At 37.1% G+C, this 26,632-nt stretch overlaps 1 long non-coding RNA gene across 3 annotated transcripts; it reads right to left on the bottom strand.

Moving 5' to 3' along the window:
* Positions 1 to 1,216: 1,216 nt before the first annotated feature.
* Positions 1,217 to 23,603, bottom strand: LOC144425763 (uncharacterized). Of its 3 annotated transcripts, XR_013477639.1 has the most exons (6): positions 23,312 to 23,603; positions 22,876 to 23,114; positions 19,387 to 19,525; positions 7,677 to 7,812; positions 6,661 to 7,598; positions 1,217 to 4,631 (listed from the first exon to the last, which is right to left on the bottom strand). It is a non-coding gene; the product is annotated as an uncharacterized LOC144425763 (long non-coding RNA). The 3 variants fall into 3 exon arrangements; XR_013477640.1 differs by lacking the exon at positions 6,661 to 7,598; XR_013477638.1 differs by lacking the exon at positions 1,217 to 4,631 and having other exon boundaries at positions 4,654 to 7,598.
* Between the last annotated feature and the right edge of the window lie 3,029 nt (positions 23,604 to 26,632).

Genomic DNA, 26,632 nt, shown 5'->3' with positions numbered 1-26,632 from the left:
CGTTAATCTAGAACAGTGGTTCTCGACCGCCGTCCGCCAATTATTATCCAATATTAATATATCTTAAGCAAATTGCAAAATAAAAAGTATTGACGGCATGTTTATTAACTTTGTGATTTTTTACCTTTTTATTGTTTCGTAGTACCTGTATTCGTCCAACAACCAAACTTGATGAGGCCCTCTGTCCATTTGGGCCCTGAATGGCTGGGTGTTGGTTAAGTCTATGACCTCATAACGGTGGCCAACGTCATAACGGAGGAGTTTCATAGCACATAGTACGGTACCTGATTGAGAATTTCGCGATGCGCACGTTCCGCAATTTGACAGTAGGCCTATAATTCAGCAAGGTCTGATAGTAATAAGAAGGCAAACAAACACCAAAGTATTATCCCGTTCAAAAGAAACCCAGCGGTGAAAACCAAGTTAGTGGTGTTGACAGGACAGAGGAAGAGACTGCTACCTCAACTCTACAACATGCCCCGAAACAATCTTGCAGCAATGTTGATATAAATCACACAGAAACAACCAAAAAACAAAAGGGCGACTTTATTAGACAGTATGATAAGAAGTATTTGGAGCTAGGTTTCACTATTGCTCCTAGCAGCAAAAAAGTACCGCTTCCCATGTGCCTAGTCTGCGCCAAAATTCTTTCAAACGACGCAATGAAACCCGCAAAGCTAACTGAAATGTGTGGAAGTCTACGCTCTACTTCGCTTTGCCGAAACTCCATTAGAACCGCGTTTAACACGTATAATATTAAAAGACAGCAACAAATTCCTCATTAAATTGAAATGTCTTCTTCTGCACCACCTACTTTTGTTGTAATTGAAGGTCCACCAGCCCGCAAAATTTGTTTTGAAATTTTACCGGTCCGTGAACTGAAAAGAGGTTTAGAACCACTGATCTAGAACAGTTGTTCCCAACCTTTCTACCCTGGCGGACCTGTGAAATTAATTAAATGTACTGGGGGACCAGCAAAAAAATTGAAATGACCGTAACAAAAAATAATAACATATATTTGCGTTTTATAATGCAATGTCGAGACCTCAATATTGCTTATAGAATTTAGACAAACCAAAGGTACACTTGAAAACATTTCACATGAAGAAACACTATCAAATAATGTGCCGGCCAAAAATTGAAATGAGTGAAACATAGAACAAGAGAGCTAAGCTCAAATATATGGACACGTAGAGTCACATAATTTTGATGACGTCATAGCGAAAAAAAAGTAATAGCCTTCTGGAGAAAATTTTTATCTTTAACCACTAAAAATTTCAAAGCAATTGGTCCAGTATTCGAAGAGAAAAGCGACTTTTTAAAAACGTGTCAAGCGGTACTGAGTTAGCAGTCAGGCAGCATCTTACTTGTACACTGTAGGCCATATACGGTAATTGATAACAGAACAGTTGTTCCCTTGCAAATTTTATGTTGTTTACACTTTAGGACAGATAATTGATCACAGAACAATTCTTCCCTTTCAAATTTTATGTTGTTTCCAGTAGACTCTCATCAAAATAAACAAATATAGTAGGCTACAAGTGCTACAACGCTTGCATTACTGCACTGGTAGGACCGTGAAAGAATAAGTTACGGTAATTTCATTGTGGTAAGACACCGGTACCGGCACCAGTACCAGTATCGTACTTACGTACTGAGCTACCAGTACCGGTTAGCAGTCAGCCAGCATCTTACCTGTACACTGTAGGCCATATACGGTAATTGATCACAGAACAGTTGTTCCCTTGCAAATTTTATGTTGTTTACACTTTAGGACAGATAATTGATCACAGAACAATTCTTCCCTTTCAAATTTTATGTTGTTTCCAGTAGACTCTCATCAAAATAAACAAATATAGTAGGCTACAAGTGCTACAACGCTTGCATTACTGCACTAGTAGGACCGTGAAAGAATAAGTTACGGTAATTTCATTGTGGTAAGACACCGGTACCGGCACCAGTACCAGTATCGTACTTACGTACTGAGCTAGCAGTACCGGTACCGAACCTGTAGGTCTGATATTCCGTTCCGCATACGATAGGCTATAAAACTTGCATTGCAGCATTAGTAATACCGCGGAAGGAATAAGTCAATTTCACTGCGTTACGGTACCGGTATGGCAACTTACCAGTACCGACCTACAGTAGCTGTAGTACTGAGCAAGGCAATCGATCGCGAAACCGCTTGAAATAAGTGTAAAACAGTGTTCCCATGAGTAAAAATAAATACCGCGAAATTTTGTATGAAATATCATATCTCATAGGATTCATATAAAATTTAAGAATAAACAAAAGTAATAGCCTTCTAGCGAAAAAATTAATCTTTAACCACTGAAAATTTCAAAGCAATTGGTCCAGTATTCGAAGAGAAAAGCGACTTTTTAAAAACGTGTCAAAGAACAAGAACAACAACAACATAATATTGAAACGATCGTTATGTCCACTACGTGTCCAATAATACCATATATTTGCATAATGAAATGCAGTGATGGGCAGCCATTTTGCGTAAGAAAGGCACACATAAAACATGTACTGTACATAAAAAACAAGTACATGTCAAATCATGTACAAACACAAGTAGGTCTAGTTAGAATTCTGCTGCTGTTTCGTTTCCAATATAGGATTGCAAACAGGCCTCAAATAGGTTTCTGCAGCATGTAGCTCTGCAGCGAGCGACGTACAGCCGATTTCTTTGATAAAAATGTTATTTCGAATGACCCTTAAGTAACTGGTTAATTAATCCCTCGACAAAGTCATTGTCAAAATCCTACTTTGCCTGCTCAAAATATTCGAAAAGATCTCAGCGACCCTTGATTATTTGAGCGGCTCGTGAACACCTGCAGAGTAGCAACAAGTTCATATCTTAGTGGAATATCATACTGTTCTTGGCTGTTTTCTGGTTTAAACAAAGAGATATGCAAAACGTTTTATATGGATGGTCATATTAAACAAGGAAGGCATGCAGAACAGAGATTTTTAGGTTCCTGAATCTTGCGAGATTTGACAGAGCGCTTTCATGATCAATCGGAGCCGAAAAAGCATAAAGGGTAATTACTCGGCGCCAAGATGTCGCAATATGAGGCGGAAGTACAGTGTACGAAACTGCTATGCGTAAAAAAGCCACATGGTCATTCTTTGTGTAGAAAATTTTTGTTCCTTTGAGAATATCGTTAAAAGGAAACTTTCACAGATCAGAATTTAAATTCAATTTCTTTTGTTTTTTTGGAGATTTACATATTCGAGTCGCCACCGATCCTAATAAAAAGTATAATTAATCAAAGCTCTTTACATCTTTTCACGACCCACTAAGATTCCTTTTGCGATCCACCAGTGGGTCGCGACCCATAGTTCGGGAACTGCTGACCTAGAATATAATATGTGTCTAGATTACCATGCACCATGTCCATTATATTGCATGTGATTATCAAGGAAACGCAAGTGTGCGTGTGTTCGGAGATAGCACACTAAGATAATTTGGTATGTCATTGTTTTAAGTCAGTGGTCGGCAAACTTTATGTACTTGCGGGCCAAATATCAGCTTTTTTGGTAGAGCGGGCCGCAATTAATCCGCCTTAGAGCAATCGCCACATAAATTTCGATGCATTCGCACATTCTATTGCTGCGTTTAAAGCCTGCCACAATGAGATGCGTATGTGGCGTTTTTTAATATATTATGCAACAATACATTGTTTTTATTCACTTATTATCAATGTAAAGAATGTTTTTATGGCAAAAGTCTGCTATGCTGACTGGGCGTGGGCATATTTATTCCGAGTGTATTGCATTTTATATAAAGCTGCTCACAGCAATATGAGCTTCCAAACGTGCAGATTACACGTTTTGTACTGGCGCACAGATGAGCTGTGGCTCAGCCCCAGGGTCTCGGGGTCCAATTTCGATGACACGCTTCGTAACGAGTTTAACATTAAATCCCTTAATATCTGAGATGCTGACTGGGCATATCGAACAAACTGCTTTTGAAATGAGCAAGGAAGAAATATTTTTTTCTGTCCAGGCACTTTGGAATGTTCGAACCTCGTCGCGAACAATACATACAACTGACTCTACTTATCCCAAAACAAGCGCCGTACAGCAGCACTCGTTACCACATAAGTCTGTGTAGAGACAATAATAAATTTAGGATAAACTATTGTTTTATGCATTAAATGTCGGGTTGTTTGAAAGCCGCAACAACGAAGCTCGCGGGCATTTTTATATTTTAAAAATCAAAATGTACTCGAAATACATACAATTGACGCTACTTATTACAAAACAAGCACCGTACAGCAGCACTTGTTACTACATAAGTCCGTGTAGAGACAATAATAAATTCAGGATGAACTTTTGTTTTATGTATTGAATGTCGGGTGGTTCAAGGGCCGCAACAATTTAGGCCGCATTTTGCCGACCCCTGTTTTAAGTAGATGAAAAACAAACTTTAATAACATTTCCCCAAGATAAAATATCATCTGAATTATATCATACTACTCTTTACAATATTCTGGACTGCCAATTTTTTGTAACAGAAAAAAATCAAAAACATAAAAGAGAAAATTACCCTTGTAAAAGGTAAAAATCCAGTTCAATTTTCCTCACTTCAGTTGAAGACGTCTGTTGATCTTGCTTGATAACTGTATATAATATATATCTACCATAAGAAGAATATCTTTATAGTATGCGAAAGAATATAAACAAAAAATAAAAGTTGATCCATATTTAATTGCAAGCAACAAAAAACTTTCGAACAGGTCAGTCGAGGGTGGTCTAAAAGCGGGTAGGCGGGCCACATGCGTCCCGGGGACACATTGCGTGCGGCCCGCAAAACAATTTTAGCATACACTAAGCTGGTGGTTCCCAAACTTTGGGTCGCGACCCCATCGCCTAATATCTGTCAAACATGAGCGAATAGGATTTGAAAGTTGGAATATTGAAGTTTGTGCTGGTCGGCATGTATCGTAAAAGTGACTTCGGATTTTTCAGCAATAACTCGACCATTTATTGTCCAAACGGCGCCAAAAATGCTTGAAAAGACTGTCACGTGGTACTTTAACCTTACCTGGTCGACAGGTACCGTTATTAGTAAATGTAATTGAGTGATAGTGTTACAAGTGCCAATAATATTTCCTTGTTTATAGCATTTTTGATCATATAGCATTCGAATGAGTAGTTGGCCCGCTGGTACGCGAATCGGACTTTTGGTCAGGCTTCGAGAAATCAAGTTGGTTTATTATTTTGCATCAGTGTATCCGCTTGATGGTTATCAAATATACCAAGAAGAATTGGTTTATATGGCGAATGGTCCTCAAATTAGGCATTTGACAAGTACAGTATTGATTGCCGGGCGCGTCCCAGCCGAGTAATTACACTTTAGGTTTCGATCAGTTGAAAAATCGAAGAACCGTTATAATTCCGACCTGAGAGATTTTTGCACTGTAGTTTTCACACAATGCTATGTGTTATCAAATCTTTCGAGGCTTTCCGTTTATCCGCCGCATGACCGGACTCGCCTCTCGTTTGATTTTCTGGTTCAGTTTTCAACGTCCACTTACAGTCGATATACAGGTGATAAATTGCTCACATTGAGATAATTGAACTGATAAACTTACTGTTTTTGGAAGTTGCTCAACGTTTCTAGTGGGGTCGCGAGTATCTGTAAGCTTTGATTTTATGAAAATTGGGGTTGCGAAAAAAAAAGTGTAACCATTACACTAAGCCATTGTCAGATATTTGTATTTATCGGCAGAAATTTTTTTAAGTTCCATTAGCTATTCCAACTGGGGCTCGGATCCCAAAATTTGGACCCCTTTCCTAACCAAGATGTTGGGAATGAGATTTGTTAAAATCATGGAATTTCAAGATTGTATCTATAAACGTCAATGCCAGTGGTTCTCAAACTTTTTTATTCCCAGAGCCGCATTTCAAACCCTAAAGTTATGAAGAGCCGCACACAAACAACGCAAGGTAAAATGGCAACAAACTTTATTAAGAGCGTATTTAAAATACCAAGTCATTGTAACAACAACACACGTTACAACTAAGGCTGGGTAAAGTATTCGAATAAGGAATCGAATGATAAAATATTCGAATGGCGTATTTAAAATACCAAGTCTTCGTAGCAACAACACACGTAACAACCAGGGCTGGGCAAAATATTTGAATAATAAAATATTCGAATGGCATTTTACTATTCGAATATCCGGTACCATGTGACCTGCGCCGCTCTGCTTGGACACCGAACTCGCCCGTCTCCAACTCAATCGTGAATTGTGCGAGATTTGTGCGTTCTCTATCAGAAAAAAAGACAAGTTTGAAAAGTCGTTGTCTTTGCGTTATGTGCTTATCTTTACACTTAACTAACGTACCGTTTAAAAATCCATATTTTGCAAAAAAAACGTACCGACCGTTCCGTAAATTTAGAAACGTCAAACCAGATTAGGTATTTAAAATAAATTTCCGAAATTTTGAACTCCGCATGCTTGGTGACATGTCATTAGCCATTTCTTGCATTACCGAACATAAAGTTGATTAAAATTAAATGTTAAAATGACTTTTCGGCGTTTCATTGTAAAAAAGGCAATTTTAGGTCGTTAGAAAACTCTAGTTATATAAATAGAATGGATTTAAAAATAACCAAAGTTTTTCCAAAACCTTTCCTTCTACCTTCAAAGCACTTTGTATTAGCTCTTTAGTGATCCCTTCCAGCCTTGGCCAAGTAATGTTTCGAATATGTGAACATTTTACTCGACCATGCATGGCCGTTGATCCAAGAGAAGAATGTAAAATCAATCGTGAATTTCATTGTAACAATGCACACTGACCCGTTCACAAATTGCTGCGTCTATTATCATCGAAAATGATAACAATTGTTAAATTTTGAAGCATTTTGGCAGTAATAATTAAGCCTTGAGGCATGACATAATCAAAATCATCAAGTGAAGCGATGAATTTGCAAATTCCGTAAAGAAAATTGAGCATTACTCAGTATGTAATTTAGCTATAATAACCATCGGGTGTTGTTTTGTTGAAAAAAAACTTGAAGGAATTAGTTATAATTAGCGTCTGACCCTCTATCAGGCACAAAGGCCCAGAAATGCGTATATTGCCAATTTATTTAATCGCTATTTTTAATCAACATTCAGGATTCACGTAATCGTAAATTTGCTAGGTTTATCTATCTAATACTAAAATAACAGAACACCATAGAAAAGCATGAGAAACTCAATTGTCATTTTAATCATGCATCTCGATTACCGTTCACTTTAAACAGGTACGGTTAATTTATAAACGGTGATAAGGAAGACCAAATCCAAGGCAGAGGATAGAACTCAGAATAAAATTAATTTGGTTTTGAAATCAGCCCTAAATGTATTCAACAGCTGTCGCTGATGTGAACGCAAGGGTATACTAGAAATATGAAACTTCGATATCCGGCGACCCCTTATTCTTACAAAAAACGAAAAAGGGCGGGAATGCAGAATACCAACTTCAGGATATCGCCGCCGAAACGATCGCGATGACAAAGACAAAGACATCGTTGAAGATGCAAGGTGCTGTAGCTGCTTGAGATGATCGCCAGATATTTCGGGCCAGTTTGGTTACTGTAACAAAATTAAAAAGCTCTAGAAATTAAAATAATCATTGAGGTACAATTCAACAAACAACAATTTCATACAAACCTGCTATCAGATCCTGATTAACTTGAAGATGAACTATGTTTGCGACTCTAATCCTCTACTGATTTTTGATAAAAGCTATCATCAGTTTGCCTCATATCTGTGTCATGTGTCCTTTGAACTTAATCTGATCGTAATTCTGTAATTTGAGAATTTTACAAGAAATTATTCTCAAAATGACAATAGAACTGCCCCCTAAGCATGCCAGCATAATTTACAATCAAACAAAATACAAATTTAGAACAAAGAAGTATCAATATTTTATTGCACTAAAATCAATTTTACTCCTAGTTTAATCATCAATCTTGGGATTTTTCCTGCAGAGACAGCTTGAAATAAGAGAGTATCGACTATGCATGATCGCAAAAATATGATTCAAAACTAGATCAGTTTACTGCAGCATTTCTTATGTGCAGATTGCTGTGATATTTTAAAGTAGAGGTGCTTTTATTTTTTTTGTAAGTCGACACGAACACTGTTAGTTACATTGAACACAATTGATATGGAACGACATTTTAAATGCTCATATTAGTCACAAATTGAATATCTTGCAAATCATTATCCACTGAAAAAGTTGGCTGTTTTCAAAAGTGGCTTGTTCGCGGTGACTGTTACAGAAGCCATTGCATGGCAATTTCTGATACCGATTTTGAACTACTCCCCCTGACAAAAGAAATCGAACAGCCGCCATCAAAAGTTTTGCACACTTTCTAAATTATGATTAACCGAAATCGGATTGAACTATTCGAATACTATGCTAAATGAAAAGAATGAGGACATCCCTAGTCACACGTAGGGCTGGGCAAAATATTCGAATAGCGAATCGAATATTAAATTATTCGAATGGCATTTTACTATTCGAATATCGAATACCACGTGACCCGCACCGTTTTGCTTGATAATCCGTCTCGATCGTCTCTAAATCAATCGTGACTTGCGCGAGAATTCACCTACACCGATCATCGTTAAAACCCTTTTGGATCGGCCCATCAATAATTTGATACCCTGTGTCATGTGGTTGATGACTCTAGATCAGCGATTCCCAAACTATGGGTCGCGACCCATAGGTGGGTCGCAAAAGAAATCTTAGTGGGTCGTGAAAAGATGTAGAAAGCTTTGATTAATTATACTGGTTTTTAGGATCGGTGGCGACTCGAATACGTAAATCTTCGAAAAAACAAAAATAAATTTGTATTCTAATCTGTCAAAGTTTCCTTTTTACGATCTTCTCGAAGGAACAAAAATTTGCTACACAAAGAATGACAGTGGGGTTTTTACGCATAGCAGTTTTGTACACTGTACAGCACTTCTTACCGTGTTTCCCCGAAATTTAGACAGGATTTAGATTTATTTTCTTTTGAAGAATAACACTATGTTTTTTTTTTGGAAGAGGTCTTTTGAGTTCATTTATCAAAAATAGAATTATGTTGTAGAAAATCACGAGATTTCTAAACATGATATAAAAACCGACAGCCATAGTTTTTATTTGAACTCCTATATAACCTCCTGTATTACCTATACAAAAATCAAGTGACAAATATCATAATTGTGATTGTGACATCACACAATTTTGAATAGTGGTGCGATCTTCACCTTACCTCAGGTCATTGAACCTTTCTTCTTCCACACATTTTAAATTCATTTTAAGGGTAGGGTTTAATTAAAATCATTTTTAAAATTCAAATTAGGTCTTATTTTCAGGCCAGGTCTTATTTTCGAGGAAACACGGTAGTTTTACGATGATTAGCCATTGCTGTGTTCTGTGTTATGTCATAAAAAATTTAAATGGGTCACCATAAGCTGTGGTAATAAATAGTGGGTCGCAACTCTAAAAAGTTTGGGAACCACTGCTCTAGATTATTAATCACATGCCCCTGAGGCTAATTCCTAAGGTCTCCAATGCAAGCCAAAATGACAAAAAATTGTTTTGGTTGGTCATGCCTGATTGTAACTTCTTGGCAGGGATGGCCAATTCGAATAAAGTATTCGAATATCACGTTATTCGAATATCGGAATTAGCGTTCATAAGAATATCGGATATTTGTGTGACGTCACACATTTTCGACGCCCCTTTCAAGACGTTTCCGTTGAATGAAAACATTCTCGATAGAAACTTGCCCGCGATTGTTTCATTTGCGGGACGCGTAAACGCCTTTCCTTTGTGTTATTTTCTCTAAAACGCAAATTTTCCACAAATTTTGTTCCACGATATCGATGACAATTATTTCATTTTGGCACGGAATTGTGAATCCGGTAAATATGTTCATCGGCGGCGAGTTTCTAAAGACAACGACAATTTTTGATTGAAAAGCGGCAATTTAAAATACTGAAAATAAAACCGTAAACAAAATAGCTTTTATTGAGGCCCGCGACAGTTTAAAATGCGGCAGTGAAAATCGCAAAATTTGTGTGCCTCTGACACACATTATGTTTGGTCCGCTTTTAGAAACATATCGTCACTAATTGAGGGCGGGATTTGCCTGATTATTCATTACTTTAATTAAATTGCCGTCGAAAAATTTTCGTGTTAACATGATACAAGGTTTGAAACGCGACTTTTTTCCGGGGTTGTGAGAACGTATATTATATAATTAATCTAAAGTATATTCAATCATTTTTTATTATGCTGAAATAAATTTTACTCTCTTAAAAATAATCGGAGTGGCGGCATTTCGATTGAGCGGAGTCAGTGTTACACATCTCAAATTTGCCGAATTCGCAAAATACGGATCAAAACAATATATAATCCGGCAGCTTACCACACATTTTTATTTTTATGTCCGCGAATGCCATGGTATATTAGAGTGGAGAGGATTTTATTTTGTCGACGCAACCGCAGGTTAAATTGAAAAACAATTAAATTAATAAAGAAAGACATTTTAAATATGCTCATATCGGTCACGAATTCATCACTTTGCACAACAAAAAATATATATATTCGTATTTAACTTTATATGTATATTTATTGTATGAAATGAAGTTGTACTTTACTGAATTTAATATCAGTTATTGAGATTTTTCTAAGGCGATAACGAGTTGGCAAGATTGCAAAAATACGTATTAAAATTAAATACATCAGGCAGTTTATCTCGTACTTTTAGACCATAGATCGCCGTGGACCCAATAGCAATGTTTTTATTTTGACGTATGAAGAAGCAACCACGAGTTACGTTGGACTCGTAAAATTAATATATAAAGATATTTTAGAACCCCGTAGTTGTCATGGATTGAATATTTTACGTGACAAGATGATCATAATACGCTGAAAAGACGGAACGAGCGAGGAATCGTGGTGGCTGTTACAGGCGGCAATGGGAATTTCCGATTTTGAAAATCGTGGCTGCGCGCCTGGCAGTGGTGGTCATCTATCCTAACTTATTGCTATTTTCAGACATAACAATATGCTACACATACCGTAATAACAATATGCTTAACATAAATTAATATACAAATATACTGGTAGGTAGTAGAATACTCTAGCTAGGCATAATGGATATTCGATCCTTGTTGCTTGCTTCAGTTGCCAATGAATTTTATTACTCTCACAAAATATACACAATTATCTGAATACAAGTAGTATTTTTGTCAATAGACTTGACTATTATCGTAATATCATGGTACCATTGATAGAAAGCGTCAGACAACTCCTTGGCTAACTCTCATATGGTCATTTGTACTAAGTGTACAATTTTAATAAACTGACTGTGTCACAAGTTGCTATTATTTTTATTGATAGCTATAAACTATCAATTACTTTGTGTACATATACTGTTGGTTTGTGGCTTTATTCTGATATTTCTATTGAAGCTTATTTCCTATTTTACTGGGATTCAATAAACTAAAATAAAATGTGTGATTTTCGATTTTAGAATGTATTCGGAATTCCAGATTCGAAAACATTATTTTAGAATGTATTCGGAATAGTTTAGTATTCGGAAATGGCCATCCCTGCTTCTTGGTAATAATTACTTCACGCCTGTATGATAGAAGTTTGATCTATACACACTGATGTGATTACATCATTCACATTGGAAACCCTTTTCTCTCTGTACATTGTGGTTTGGAAGTGAGGGAAATGACTGTCCGAAGTTGAAGCCATACATATTATGAAATACTAAACTAGCGAAAGTCAACATACAACCAATTGACTTTTCCTATAGCTCCAGATTCCCAATACCCAATCCCAAAAATCACCCTTCAAGATCGTCCACAAATCATAAGAGTGCGCAACAAGATTCTTGAAAACCGCAAATATTAGAAACATCGCAAAGGAGCTTATTTCTGAAAATCTAACAAACAGGGATAAGGATTTATTTATTCAAGAAAAAGCCTCGTAAAACAAATATGGTTATGCATATCTATGAACTTTGAATAGAAAAGACAGAATAAAATGATGGATACTTCAGAAATTCTGGACGAAGGCTATCATCAAAAAATAATATAAGTCGGACATTTTTCCATCGTGTTTTCATTTTATAAAATTATCATAATTATCTATTTTGTTCAGTACATCATTTTTTAGGCCATAACGATTTTTATATGTATTGTAAATTGTGCAATCTCAAATTTCATTTTATTTTCATAATAAAAGCGTTAGTTATGGAGCGGACACTTTCCATAACTTGGGGGTGGGGAGCCAAACTTCGTCAATCATAAAACATGGTTGGTGCCGTGTTGATACATGGTTATGTCGCGATAAGCTTAGGCGTCCAATTACATAACAGATAGCATGATGATTACGTAACACAGTGGCATGATTACGTAACACAGTGGTTCTCGAACTGGGCGTCGCGACGTCCAATTGCGTCGTTTTAATATTGATAGGGCGTCGCAAAACTTCTTCTTTTGCGGATTTGTACCTGCGGTGCATAGAAAAAGTCAAAATTTTCGTTATTCTCGTTTAAATCATACTTTAGAACTGGAAATGACAATATATTAATTAACAAGCACCCGTGCTTGAATGAGGGCCGGTTTGAATAAGGGCCCGGTTAGTGAGTTTCGTTTAAAAAATATGGACCCGGGCTACAAAACGAGCAAATACAAAAACTATTGATGTTACTAATAATATAAGTCTAAAATTGTTAACATATGCCCTAAAAAACACCCCCAAGTGATGCCAATCTCTATCAACATCAATGGGATAAATACCCTTGGACTAAATATAGATAACCGTTTACATTGGGATGTCCATGTTAATGACATTCGTAACAAACTTTTCTGGACTGCAGGTATGTTGGGTAAACTCCAACACTATCTTGATAAAGCTTCTCTTAAAATGATATTTTTCTCACTTTTTTCGAACGTATATTCAATATGCAATTGTAGCATGGGCATGTAGCAATTTTGCATATTAGAATCAATGTACTTCAGAACAAGGCCATTAAAAATCTTACGTAAATTATAACAAAACCAACATTCTGAAGCTTGCAGATATTTATGAATTATTACGTCGTTTTACAACAAAAGAAAGGTTTAACTACTCCAAAATGCACAGCGGCAGTCACCTGGCATAAAAATGTATTGCAAAGTGCCCAATTATATCTTATTTTGATCCATATCATAGCATGTTCTGGAGAAAAGTCTCATCAATTTCCGTTGTTATTTTTTAATATGTATAAAGTATATCGCGAACAAGATTGATTGCGTTTAGATTTATTTTAGTGACTGCATAATTTTCAAAGTCAAACGGTAAATAATATGTTGTAGGCAAAAAAAAATAATGAGATTAACAACATAACAAGGCATTTTTTTCAACTGTTGGAGTTTCCTAGAACAAAGTTTATAGTGTTTCCCGTTTTATTTTAGTATCTTATAATACCTCTCCAATGTGGAAATTCGGCTTGCGAATTGACTCCTTTATTTTTCTTTAACATCTCATCGCTGATAATTATGAATACGCCTTGATTCTATAACCAACTTTTGGCCTGATTTGGAAGGGGGGACGGCGTCTAATTGGTCGACGATGGTAATTTTCATTATTTAGGGTCTGCTTATTCAATTTGGACCATAAAATACTGCCTCCCCGTCAGGCCAGTTTAAATTAATTTGTTTTCTCGCTCTGTGTATCTGGAAAATCAACGCTTTCATTATCATATTTTAAGTTGCCCGAATTTTTGTATGTATCATGAGTTGAAGGGCAATTGCCGTTACTATCACATGTGCGTTGCATTTTGTGAAGAGCGTCAATTGTTTTCGCCGCCATAAACATTAGGCCATAACATCTTTTATTTCAGTGTTTATTTTCCCCTTAATCACAATTTCTCAAGACATATGTTTTGTGTCGCACACCATATTTGTGAGAAAACGAGTTATTACATAATCATTGGCGATGAAACTCCAAGATAAATAAAGAAGTGAATACGCAAACCAAATTTTTCTGATTAAAAAGCGACATTGTAAAATACTAAAAATAAAACAGAAAACACCATAAGTTTTGCTTTAGAATGGCCCACGACAGATTTTTTTTGGCCGGCATGATTGCCGGTTATGTTAAAATTAAATTAAAAAAAAAGACAGTTATTATGGGTTAAATATTATGTGGTAGAAAAAGCCATTATGAGCTATTTTACCGAATGCGCAAACGCTGCGACCATTCCAGAAGCCGAATTTTCTTCCCTTCTTATTGTGGGGTTATATGTAAAACCCTTATATGATGGGTAGACCGATTCGCCCGGAAATACAGCATATAATAACTCTCAGTGGATTCACAAGTTACATGTAGGAACAAAAAGGAATTATCATGACACGGACTTAAAGGGTGTTTACAGCCTAAATAATACGCCACACTTAGAAAAAACTTGGGGGTGCATGGGTCGTAACTAGGGCTGGGCAAAATATTCCAATAACGAATATCGAATCGAATATCAAGATATTCGATTGGCATTTTACTATTCTAATACCCGGTACCACGTGACCTGCGCCGCTCTGCTTTAACACGGAATTCGCGCGTCGCCAAATCAATCGTGAATTGCGCGAGAATTCACAAACGGCGCTCGCTAACATACAAAAGCGACAAATTTTCTTTGCGTTATGATGTAATTTGTTTTCTTTTCACGCCTAACGTATCATTTCATTTCCTTATTTTGTAAAATAGGTCCCCACCGTTGCGTAAATTTATGAACGTTTTGTAAATTATAAACGTATGACGATGTATTTAAAAAATCGGAAATTCTCATTGCCTTCTGTAATAGTCAGCGCGATTACGCGCTCGTTAACGAGACGTTTTTTCAGCGTATAATCAATCAATCAAATCGTTTTTTATTTGTCATTCCGATAAAATATAACAAAATGAAAACAAGAAAAATAAAAAAATATTTGTACAGAATGACGGGATAACCGCGAAATGACACCATTCGGTCTACTTGTCAGCGGCGACCTTAAAATAGCTTAAAACTTATGGCTACAAAATTAGCATTATTTTTCTGTTGCGTAAAATGATCAATCCATGACAACTACGGCCTACGGGATTCCAAAATGTCTTTATATATTAATTTAATTATGTCAAACGTATCTCGCGGTTGCTTCTTCTTAGGTCAAAATTAAAACATTACTTCTCTGAAATGCCACGGCGATCTGTGGACATAAAATTATGGGTTAAACTGCCGGGTGTGTTTAATTTTAATACGTATTTTCGTTATCGCCGTTAGAAAAATCTCAATAACTGATATAAAATCCCGTAGAGTACAATTTCATTTCGTACAATGAAAATACATATAAAGTATATCGTTTAATCAAAAATACATATTCATCGCCGCGATTAGGCCACTTGTTAGAAAAGAGCCGACTTTTACAATGAATAATAAGTTTTCTGTTGTGCAAAGTAATCAATTTGTGACCGATAAGGGCATATTTAAAATGTTTTGCTTCATTGTTGTCTTCAATTTAACCAGCGGTTGAGTCGACAAAATAAAATCTTCACAATTTTAAAACACCACGGCAATCTGTGTGGTAAACTGCTCAAACATATAAAGCTTTGATTTCCTTATTTTCAGGACTTGTAACATCGAAAAATCCATAAATCTGCTGTAATATCTCAGATTAAAACTTCTTTTAGCAGAATAATTTTGCTTGAATATACATTTGATTGATTATCTTATATATATCATCACAACCCGGGGAAAACTGTCCCGTTTTAAACCTTGTATAATGTTGAAAAAAAAATTTCAGACGGCAATTTAAAGTAATGGATAATATGGCCAATCCCGCCCACAATTAACAGTGCTTCAATTTTAGTGACGATATGTTTTCTAAACGGCGATTAAAAATAATGTGTGCGAGAGGAAAGAAATTTTGCGATTTTCAATGTCTAAAAAGGCGTTTTTAAATTGTCGCAGGCCTCAATAAAACTCCTATTGTTTAAAGTTTTATTTTCAGTATATTATATTTCCGCTTTTCAATCATAAAATTTGCGTTGTCCTCAGAAACTGGCCGCCGATGAACGTATATTATTAAACTATCGCCGGATTCGCAATTCCGTGTGTGTACAAAAATTAAATAATTATCATCGTTAACGTTGCACAACGTTGTGGAAAATTTTTGATTTAGAGAAAATGAAACGAACATAAAGTTGTTTACGGCCTAAATACCACGTCACACTGATAATAACAATCGGCGATTATAGCAAAATGCTATCGCACGCGTTATTGGCGACTTTTACAGTTTTAAAAAATTTTCAACGGCAACGCACGGGTATACCTAATATATAAAACTTCAATGTCCGCCGACCCGCAAGAATTAATACTTTCAAAAAAATGAATCGGGCGGGAATACAGATTACGAACTTTAGGATCGCGGCGACAAAAACAATTAGCGATTTTAATGAACTTAACCAGTAAATAAAAAAACGCTTTGTTGTCGACTTTTCAAAGTTTCTTCTAATTTTCGAAGGGAGTATCGACCTCCGACGGACCACCGTTGTATTCAAAAAAAATTCGTTATTCGACTATTCGGTATTCGTAAAAAATATTCGAACTATTCGATTCGAAAAAAATATTCGATTTTGCCCACCCCTAGTCGTAACCCCTCTGTTTGGAAAAAAAATTAGATGTGAATTGCATTTACAAAAAAGCAACAGCGTCGTTTTACGATCGGGCATCAAACAAATCACAGCGCATCTAAAAGCAAAATAGCATTTATTAACGTTAATATACAACGATTTACGGATAGGAATTTACCGACGGCTATCGCTAACTGATAGAAACGACAAATGGGAATTCCTCTTGCGTCATATTTTTCAATTCCTAATTTTGCATAAAGCATGTCAACAGTCAACAGCGTTTTTGTAAATTTAGAAACGTCAAACCAGATGGGTAAGACAGGTAAATAATTTATTTTATGGGAATTTCTCGAGATACTGGAGAGAAATATTATTTTGACCACATAAAAATGTCATTATTGCCGATTTATTCACGTTACGTGAATACTCAATACTGAGTATTCAAGAGATTACCAATTTGCCGAGCTTTTAATTATTATTTGATACGAAAGTAACACGGACACCATCTAAAATAAAAGCATAAAAATGTCAACTATCCGCTTCACAAATATCGCATCCCGGGGTCAGTAATGATAATATTGTTCGCTTAAAATTGGGACACTATTTACAAACTATATACAAAACCTAAACAGAGGATAAAAATCAGAATAAAATTAATTTGTGTTGTGAATGCACTCCCCAATAGTTGTCTTTAACATCTTCGTCGATGTGAACTCACAATTCTGTCAGAAATATAAAAACCAAACTACGATATCCGCCGTTGCGTGAGAATTAATATTTGCTATTAAATAAAAAAAGTGCTTTAATATAATTTAACAACATTAATTGGAATGTCGGCCGCCGAAACGATCGCGGTGACAAAAAATGTACTGCATCCTTCGTTTATGACAAAGTTATTATGAAATAAAAAAACGCCGCATTGTTACAGAGTTTTCAGTCTTCTAGTAAAATCCTGAAAAAAAAAATTTTGGCCGACATGCCAATTCATGTTGTGACATGAAAATGACAATACTCATTATTCGGTGTTCGTTGAAAATATTCGAATAATTCAATTAAAAAATACGGTTTTACCCGCCACTAATCACGGCGCATGTATAGATTAATTGAATGGCAATAAAAACCAACTTCATTACCAATAAATTCCAAGTTATAGTTTCACATTTCATGCTTTTGATCGGCGCTACATGCGAGCGTGTATTTGTATATATAAACCATTATGACGCTACTAACACCTGTGAGTTATAATTCTCTATAAAATTAATTTTCGTGATATTTACCTGTGAAATTTCGCTGGGAACGGCGCATACATTTTAGTTTATTAAACGCACTACGTCGCCGTGAATTGCACTTGAGGCACGTTGGGAAAATTCTTGCTGCGCCCCTGGTTGTTACATAGTTGTAATCTTCTAGCTATACATTTCCTAAGGGAGTATCGACAATATTCTTGAAAAACATTGGAATTGAACAATTAAAAAAAATTCGATTTTACCCGCCCACTAATCACAAGGTGGAAATTCAAATTTTCAAATTATTCCTAGCCCTAACCCCAACTGGATATCTACAAGTTATTATTTTAAAACGTGGGGGATTATTTTTCTCAAATCTCACATTTTTGCAGAAGCTATATACAAAAGATCCAAAAATCGACTCGATTAACATTAAGTTACAACTTACAAGTAACGGTTAACATTTAATGCACATTTAATCGATGCTACATATGAGCTTGTTTTTGTGCATATAAACAATTATAAGCCACTGGCATTCGCGAGTTGTGCATCTCTCTGAAAATCAAATAGCTAGCTGATTTATGAAACAATAAAGAGCGAACAAAGCGTCATGGTTACTGCTGATTATGTATTAATGGTGGACAATTAGCAAGTAGATGCTGAAAATAAGACATGCTAAATATTGGACATCTGGCGAAGGGAGGCAACATGCAAGCATAGAATTTGTTCAACAGACTTTCACTGTAAACGATGCACAACGTTCAGTTCTCTAAACGCCTTTCGGCGCCATGGATTGAACTTTTGGGCCTTTGGCTTACTCTTTTAATTTTACTGTTACCCCCCTCCCAAAATATTCTAGCTGCGTATTGGCACACCATCCAAATTCCAATAATTCCTCTCCATTTGGTTCAATAAAATAACACTCCAAATGTCTCCTAAATGAGGAGATTCTGGCACGACGGCAGATGCGTCATGCTTGTCTCAATAATCGAAATCAATCGCAGCCGGCACATGACCAAAATTGCCGTTTTTTGCAAAAACTCTCGAATGCCACGTTAAAAAAAAATTTCCTTCAGTAAATCGGATTTTTTTTCCCGGCGAATTCAATGATGACGTTTTTAGATTGCGCTTTTTAATATTTTGCGCAGCTTCATTATACTTTTTTTTCACCGATATTGAGGGACAACAATGTCCATATGTCTCCCATAGGAGGGGTGTCTGATCATGAAAAAAAAATGGGTTTCTCTGAAACGAGACAATGTCGCTTGATCTGTATAGTGTGCCGTACTGTTGTGCACAACACATGATTAGCCATCAAACACTTTTTCTCTTTACCTCGTTTGTCACCTTCCAAATATTACAGAATTAACTTTTGTGTTAATGGTAATTTATCAGTTCAAGCTGTGGGGTGCTCCGACTATATTTATATCATTAATGAATGGCAACTCTCCAATAATAGTCCTTTAGACTGTTCGGTACTATTTCACCCCACCTGATGTCAATATTTTCCTTTCATTGTGCTCTTGTTAATTCATTTGTATCTGTTCTTAGTAGTCTTCTTTTTCTGTTTTCTGCTATAGTCTTGTCAATTTAGACTTGACACCCCAGTCATTTGTTCATTTATTCTTGATCTAAATGTGAAACATGGTGTAGTGCAGGGGTCGGGAACCCATGGCTCGCGAGCCATATATGGCTCTTTTGGTGACGGCATATGGCTCCCAGAAAAATCTAATATTCTAAGACTAAGCTTACTATTGTTACGAGATCCCAAACTCTTTTATAGCCGAATTTGGCAGGAAATTCCCAATACGTTTCAAAACACGCGTCCAGCACATGTCTATGTTATGTAAGATATTTACTAGAGAGGCATTGTGACAAACAAGGGGATTCTGGAACTTATATTGTGACATCACAAAGCGATATAGTTTTAAAAACACTACGGAGATGTCTAAACGAAAAAGGGTGATGAGTATCGTAGATTTCCACATTGGGCTGCAGGTGAGCAACCGTTCAAGGCCCGCAGCGCCTACATGCAGCATCAGAAATCACATTAAATGTATATTGACATTGTGTGTGTTGACTTTTGAGTAAACATTTCAGGTCTGATTAATTGAAGAAATGTTATATGGCTCGCACGGAAATGCAATTGAAAATATGTATATTTTATGGCTCTCTTGACCAAAAAGGTTCCCGACCCCTGGTGTAGTGCATTAATATATTTCACTTCCCTGCTCATTTCTGCGTTTATAGATTCACAATAGGTATCGGTATGGTACCGTACCATACCGCTGGTGTTTACCGGTATTGATCAAGGCAAATAATCTTCATTTCAACACTTTTTGTGCCAATTTTGTTATTGTACGGTACTTGATTTACGTCATCTGTGATCATTGTCTAGCACAGGATGGTCCAAACCCAGGCCTGTGGGCCACATGTGGCCCGCCGCGTCATTATCTGTTGCTTGCGACGCATTTGCGCAAAGGTAAACAAAAAATCGCATTTGGCAGTTTGGAGTTGTTTCGTCATAAAAATAACCAAAAAATATTTTGATGTCACTGAATTGAGTAGTGTTATGCCTAGCTGAAGCAACTAGCAAAGTTGATTTATGTGCTTGGGTTGTCTAAATTGTTTTCTGGCTTTTCAATTTTTTGGTCGGAAATATATATGAAAACAAGAGAGCTATGCTCAAATATATGGACACGTAGAGTCACATAATTTTGATGACGTCATAGCGAAAAAAAAAGTAATAGCCTTTTGGAGAAAATTTTTATCTTTAACCACTAAAAATTTCAAAGCAATTGGTCCAGTATTCGAAGAGAAAAGCGACTTTTTAAAAACGTGTCAAGCGGTACTGAGTTAGCAGTCAGGCAGCATCTTACCTGTACACTGTAGGCCATATACGGTAATTGATCACAGAACAGTTGTTCCCTTGCAAATTTTATGTTGTTTACACTTTAGGACAGATAATTGATCACAGAACAATTCTTCCCTTTCAAATTTTATGTTGTTTTCAGTAGACTCTCATCAAAATAAACAAATATAGTAGGCTACAAGTGCTACAACGCTTGCATTACTGCACTGGTAGGACCGTGAAAGAATAAGTTACGGTAATTTCATTGTGGTAAGACACCGGTCCCGGCACCAGTATCGTACTTACGTACTGAGCTACCAGTACCGGTTAGCAGTCAGCCAGCATCTTACCTGTACACTGTAGGCCATATACGGTAATTGATCACAGAACAGTTGTTCCCTTGCAAATTTTATGTTGTTCACACTTTAGGACAGATAATTGATCACAGAACAATTCTTCCCTTTCAAATTTTATGTTGTTTCCAGTAGACTCTCATCAAAATAAACAAATATAGTAGGCTACAAGTGCTACAACGCTTGCATTACTGCACTGGTAGGACCGTGAAAGAATAAGTTACGGTAATTTCATTGTGGTAAGACACCGGTACCGGCACCAGTACCAGTATCGTACTTACGTACTGAGCTACCAGTACCGGTACTGAACCTGTAGGTCTGATATTCCGTTCCGCATACGATAGGCTATAAAACTTGCATTGCAGCATTAGTAATACCGCGGAAGGAATAAGTCAATTTCACTGCGTTACAGTACCGGTATGGCAACTTACCAGTACCGACCTACAGTAGCTGTAGTACTGAGCAAGACAATCGATCGCGAAACCGCTTGAAATAAGTGTAAAACAGTGTTCCCATGAGTAAAAATAAATACCGCGAAATTTTGTATGAAATATCATATCTCATAGGATTCATAGAAAAGTTAAGAATAAACAAAAGTAATAGCCTTCTAGCGAAAAAATTAATCTTTAACCACTGAAAATTTCAAAGCAATTGGTCCAGTATTCGAAGAGAAAAGCGACTTTTTAAAAACGTGTCAAAGGACAAGAACAACATAATATTGAAACGATCGTTATGTCCACTACGTGTCCAAAAACTTAGGAATTATCCTCCTGTATCCCAACTCGGTAATCAATCAATCTGCAGTTATTTGTAAGTTCTTTTGAAAACATGAGTTTGAAAAGAAAACTGACCAATTCAAACAGGTTTTTTGACTGGATATGGATGGCATACCATACCATAATGCTTGTATACCGTAATATGTCTGCAAGTTGTGTCGATGACAATCTGAAACGGCATTTTCTCCGTTATGAAAAGTTTGAAATCTTACACTAAGTGTAGATATTGTAAGATTTTTGCACGTTTTTGGAGGCGCAGTTCTTACCACTTCATGGCAGCTCCTGCCACGAACGAACCGCGGCAGCTCTTGCCATGGTTTTATAGCGCTATCCAGTATTCAGTAATCAGTATTAACGGTATATTCACAAATTAGTGTACCAGATTTTAATTGATCATGTGGAACTATATCTACTTAAACCCTAACCCCAAATCAATCAAAACTGTATCCATAAGAAAAACGTTCCAACTTACCCAATATTTGTCACCATTATGGACAGCCCTGTCTTTACGACCCACCTGCCGCGGTTACGGCAGCAAAATTTTACCTGCCATTGGTTTTCAATTTGCTGCCGCGGTAACGGCAGCTCGACATTGGTTTGTGGCAGCTAAAAAGTCAGTTGCCATGAGTTTGGCCGTAGCGGCCATGGTAATGAAATACTGCCATGGTTTTGCGGCAGCAGCAGATGCCACAGAATACTTAAAACTGCACTTGCGTTTTTGTGAGTTTTTCGGTGGTTTTTGCACGTTTTAGCTTGATAAATGATAAATAATGATCATTGTGTTTGGACAATAGAAGTGTTTGTTTTGTATTGCACTGTTTACCCATTCTAGGCACTATTGTGGCCTGCGAACAATACAAAAATAATAATATGGCCCGCGAGGCCGACAACCTTGGACCACCCTGGTCTAGCACTTCACAGTAAACCAACGTGGGTGTCAAGGTCACCTTCAAAATTCCAAACTATTTTTCAGAAAAAACATATTCGATTCAGGTACCTACCTATTCCGGTCTGCCGGTAGAACGGGGATTCCTCGGTCATACGCTGGTCTTGTGGCTCTTTTGATACGGTACTCCATAATTTCTAGTGATAATCGATAATGGCCTAGTTGGCTACGGCACCGGTACCGCTAATTGGCAAAATTCATACCATGCTTACCATTAACAATAACAGTAAATATTAAACTATCTTTCCCAATCTGTTGAAACAGGTGTTAGAACCTTTGGTCCCCTCGGCTTCTCTGAAAAAAATATACTTGACTTGAAGATCGTAAACTTTTAAAGTACCGTACCGTACCACTTGCATAAACAGTGAGTACGGTAATTGATTTTCCATGGTTTTCATAGACTGAATTAGGCCATGCCCTACAGTTACCAGTCCATGTCGGGTACCGGTACCTATGGAAATATTCAATCACTTACCGGTACAGGTACTTACCGTATTTCAGATACCGGTACCGTACATGGCAGCTATCCCGGTACCGGTATTTCACTTTATGTTAGGATGAGATTATTCCAACTCGGATTCTCGTTAGCGGAGTCGGTCCGACTACCATCAATGTAGACCGCAACCTTTATGTTAGTAATTTATAAGACAAATCGGCTAAACCAGCTAAGCTAAACTGGGCACATCGCGTTTATCAAAGCTATTAAATGCACCAAGACTTGAACGTTTTGATGGCAAAAAACATGGATTGATTTATGCAAAGATGCCAGAAATAAGTGGAGTGTTGGAGTCTTCGTAAGTCAACTTCATCAACACTAAAATCGATTCAATATAGCTTAGTGTTTCTATGCAGCACTTTACGCAATAGATAGAAATGTTCTACATAAATTTGAATTCTTATATCACACAAGAATGGACCTTTCCCCGACCTTTGACCTTTATTGTTTTGATTTTGGTCGCTCAGACAAACATTGCAAATATTCAGGCTTGCGTAGGGCGATAGAGTGGTACATTGCTCGTTTTAAAGGCCTTCGAATGGTATTTCACTGGTGATGGCGGTATTTTCGTGCTTCTGAAGTTATAACATATTGTCAAGTGATCAATTATTAACGTTATTCCGCCTTCACATTGCCGTTACCGTACCTGACTTAGTTCCAAAAGCCTATTTAACATACAAAAATGGAATCACTCAAGAGATGACTTTTCTATGGCTGTATGGACTTGATTCTTCAAGAACTTTTATTTCCATCAGCTGGAGAAGGATACAAAACTTTTCATTGAAAGGTGATATTTAAACTTATATGGTTGAAGAATGTCAGAAGACTGAGAGACCTGCGTGACTACCGGTACCGTATCCCATGGTTCATAGACTAATAGTTAGCGTCCAAGTTAGGACTGAATTTGTGGGTTTAGTATAGAAACAAATGAAATGCGGGGCAGTTTCAAAAGTCTTTTAAATACATTTTCTAGAAACATTGCACAAACTACAGCAATCTGTAATTATGAACAGATGAATATTTTTTTAGATACATTCATGATGGTTCGTTCAATCGTCAATCTTGGTTCAACGCTGGAGTGCAAAGCCAAGTGCTATAGATAAGTTCAGGAGTCTCTGCCACCACATCATCTTCAAATGGTGACCGTACATTTGAACCCATGTACATTTGAACCCATGCGTATATCCACGGGTTCAATCTATATGCGGGTGCTAAAACCCATGGGTTAGGGTTAGTATGGGTTTAACTATCCGTGAAACAAAAAAAATTCCATAGGTGCAATAGCATACAGGTGCAATTGTCATGGGTTCAAATGTACGTGGGTTCAAATGTAATGGAACCTCTTCAAATAGTTGTGTCGCTGGATAGTCACCAAGTCTCTGATGCAATTTGTACATGCTAGGCCTATGCACAGTGAAGGCACTTAAGTTTATGTCCTATCATAGAAACACAGATTTATTAGCTCAGCCTGATGGGTGCAAATATACTATTGAAGGATAGGTTTTACAATATAGTTTATTCATTCAGTGTAGAAATAGAATATAACAGATTATAAAAAAACATCTGATGAAGGAACAAGCAAGTAAATCCAAGAAAATTACTACAAATTATACAGTTTTCCAGATATTGTGTTGTATAGGATAAAAATACACACCAGATATATGCTTTTAGGCACAACAATGGAACGTCAAAATAATAGAATTAAATTCATTTCAAAATTCCATTGACAGACATAATGTCTCACAGGTTCCATTATCTTTGAACCCGCGTACATTTGAACCCGTACATCTGAACCCGTAATTTGAACCCAGAACAATTGCACCTATGAACATTTGCACCTACGGACATTTGAACCCATACATTTCCACCCATGGATTTTAGCACCCGCATATAGATTGAACCCGCGGACATTTGAACCCGTGTACGTTTGCACCCGCGTACATTTGAACCCATGTACATTTGCACCCGCGGACATTTGAACCCGTGTACGTTTGCACCCGCGTACATTTGAACCCTGGACATTTGAACCCATGTACATTTGAACCCACGAACATTTGCACCCGCGGACATTTGCACCCATGTATATTTCCACCCACAGACATTTGAACCCGCGTACATTTGAACCCATGTACATTTGCACCTGCGGACATTTGAACCCATATACATTTGCACCCGCGGACATTTGAACCCGTGTACGTTTGCACCCGCGTACATTTGAACCCATGTACATTTGCACCCGCGTACATTTGAATCCATGTACATTTGCACCCGCGGACATTTGAACCCGTGTACGTTTGCACCCGCGTACATTTGAACCCTGGACATTTGCACCTGCGGACATTTGAACCCATGTACATTTGAACCCACGAACATTTGCACCCGCGGACATTTGAACCCATGTATATTTCCACCCACAGACATTTGAACCCGCGTACATTTGAACCCATGTACATTTGCACCTGCGGACATTTGAACCCATGTACATTTGAACCCACGAACATTTGCACCCTGGACATTTGAACCCGCGGACATTTGAACCCATGTACATTTGAACCCACGAACATTTGCACCCGCGGACATTTGAACCCATGTATATTTCCACTCACAGACATTTGAACCCGCGTACATTTGAACCCACGGACATTTGAACCCGCGTATATTTGAACCAACATATATTATATTTGAACTCGCGTACATTTGAACCCACGCACATCTTCACAAAAAAATGTTTGCCCCAACGGCAATTTCCAGTCGCAAATAATTTTCATGTTACAGGCGCAAGCTCAATATTTTAAGTTTCAACACTGTTTCACTTGTAGTTAGTTTTGGTGTATATGCATTTACCCGCTTCTACGAAGCAAGCATTTTTGAGTGTCATTGTAGTCCGAGGGATAAACGTCTCTTAACGATATAAACAACATTGTTCTGCCAAGGTCTTTTCTTTTGCTGTTTTTTTTACATTGACATTTGTAAATCCTTATCTCATTCGTTAGCCGCGATCTCCAAAACAGACGATGACCTAGAAAGCGGTATTTCGTTGAAATACCTGAAACCAGGGCTAATACGGAACAAATATCTCACAGACCAATGAAGTCTTAAATGAGGGTCTTACTAAAACTAGCTTTACAGTAATATTTTTAGTGGTCAACTCCTATAAATTTGTTATGAAATTATTGCACCGAAAACGCCTACTATGATATCCCGCCCAGCATGAAATTTGGGAGCTCTGTGGCCACTTCATGTTTTCTTGCTAGCATGTTTACAAAATTGTTATATGTATGCATACACGACCACGCTTTACTGTTGAAAATGAGTG

The sequence above is a fragment of the Styela clava genome, chromosome 8, assembly GCF_964204865.1.
Source record: "Styela clava chromosome 8, kaStyClav1.hap1.2, whole genome shotgun sequence".
NCBI classification, from domain to species: domain Eukaryota; kingdom Metazoa; phylum Chordata; class Ascidiacea; order Stolidobranchia; family Styelidae; genus Styela; species Styela clava.
Note: the sequence above shows the minus strand (reverse complement) of the source record. Positions and strands in the feature narration are given on the sequence as shown.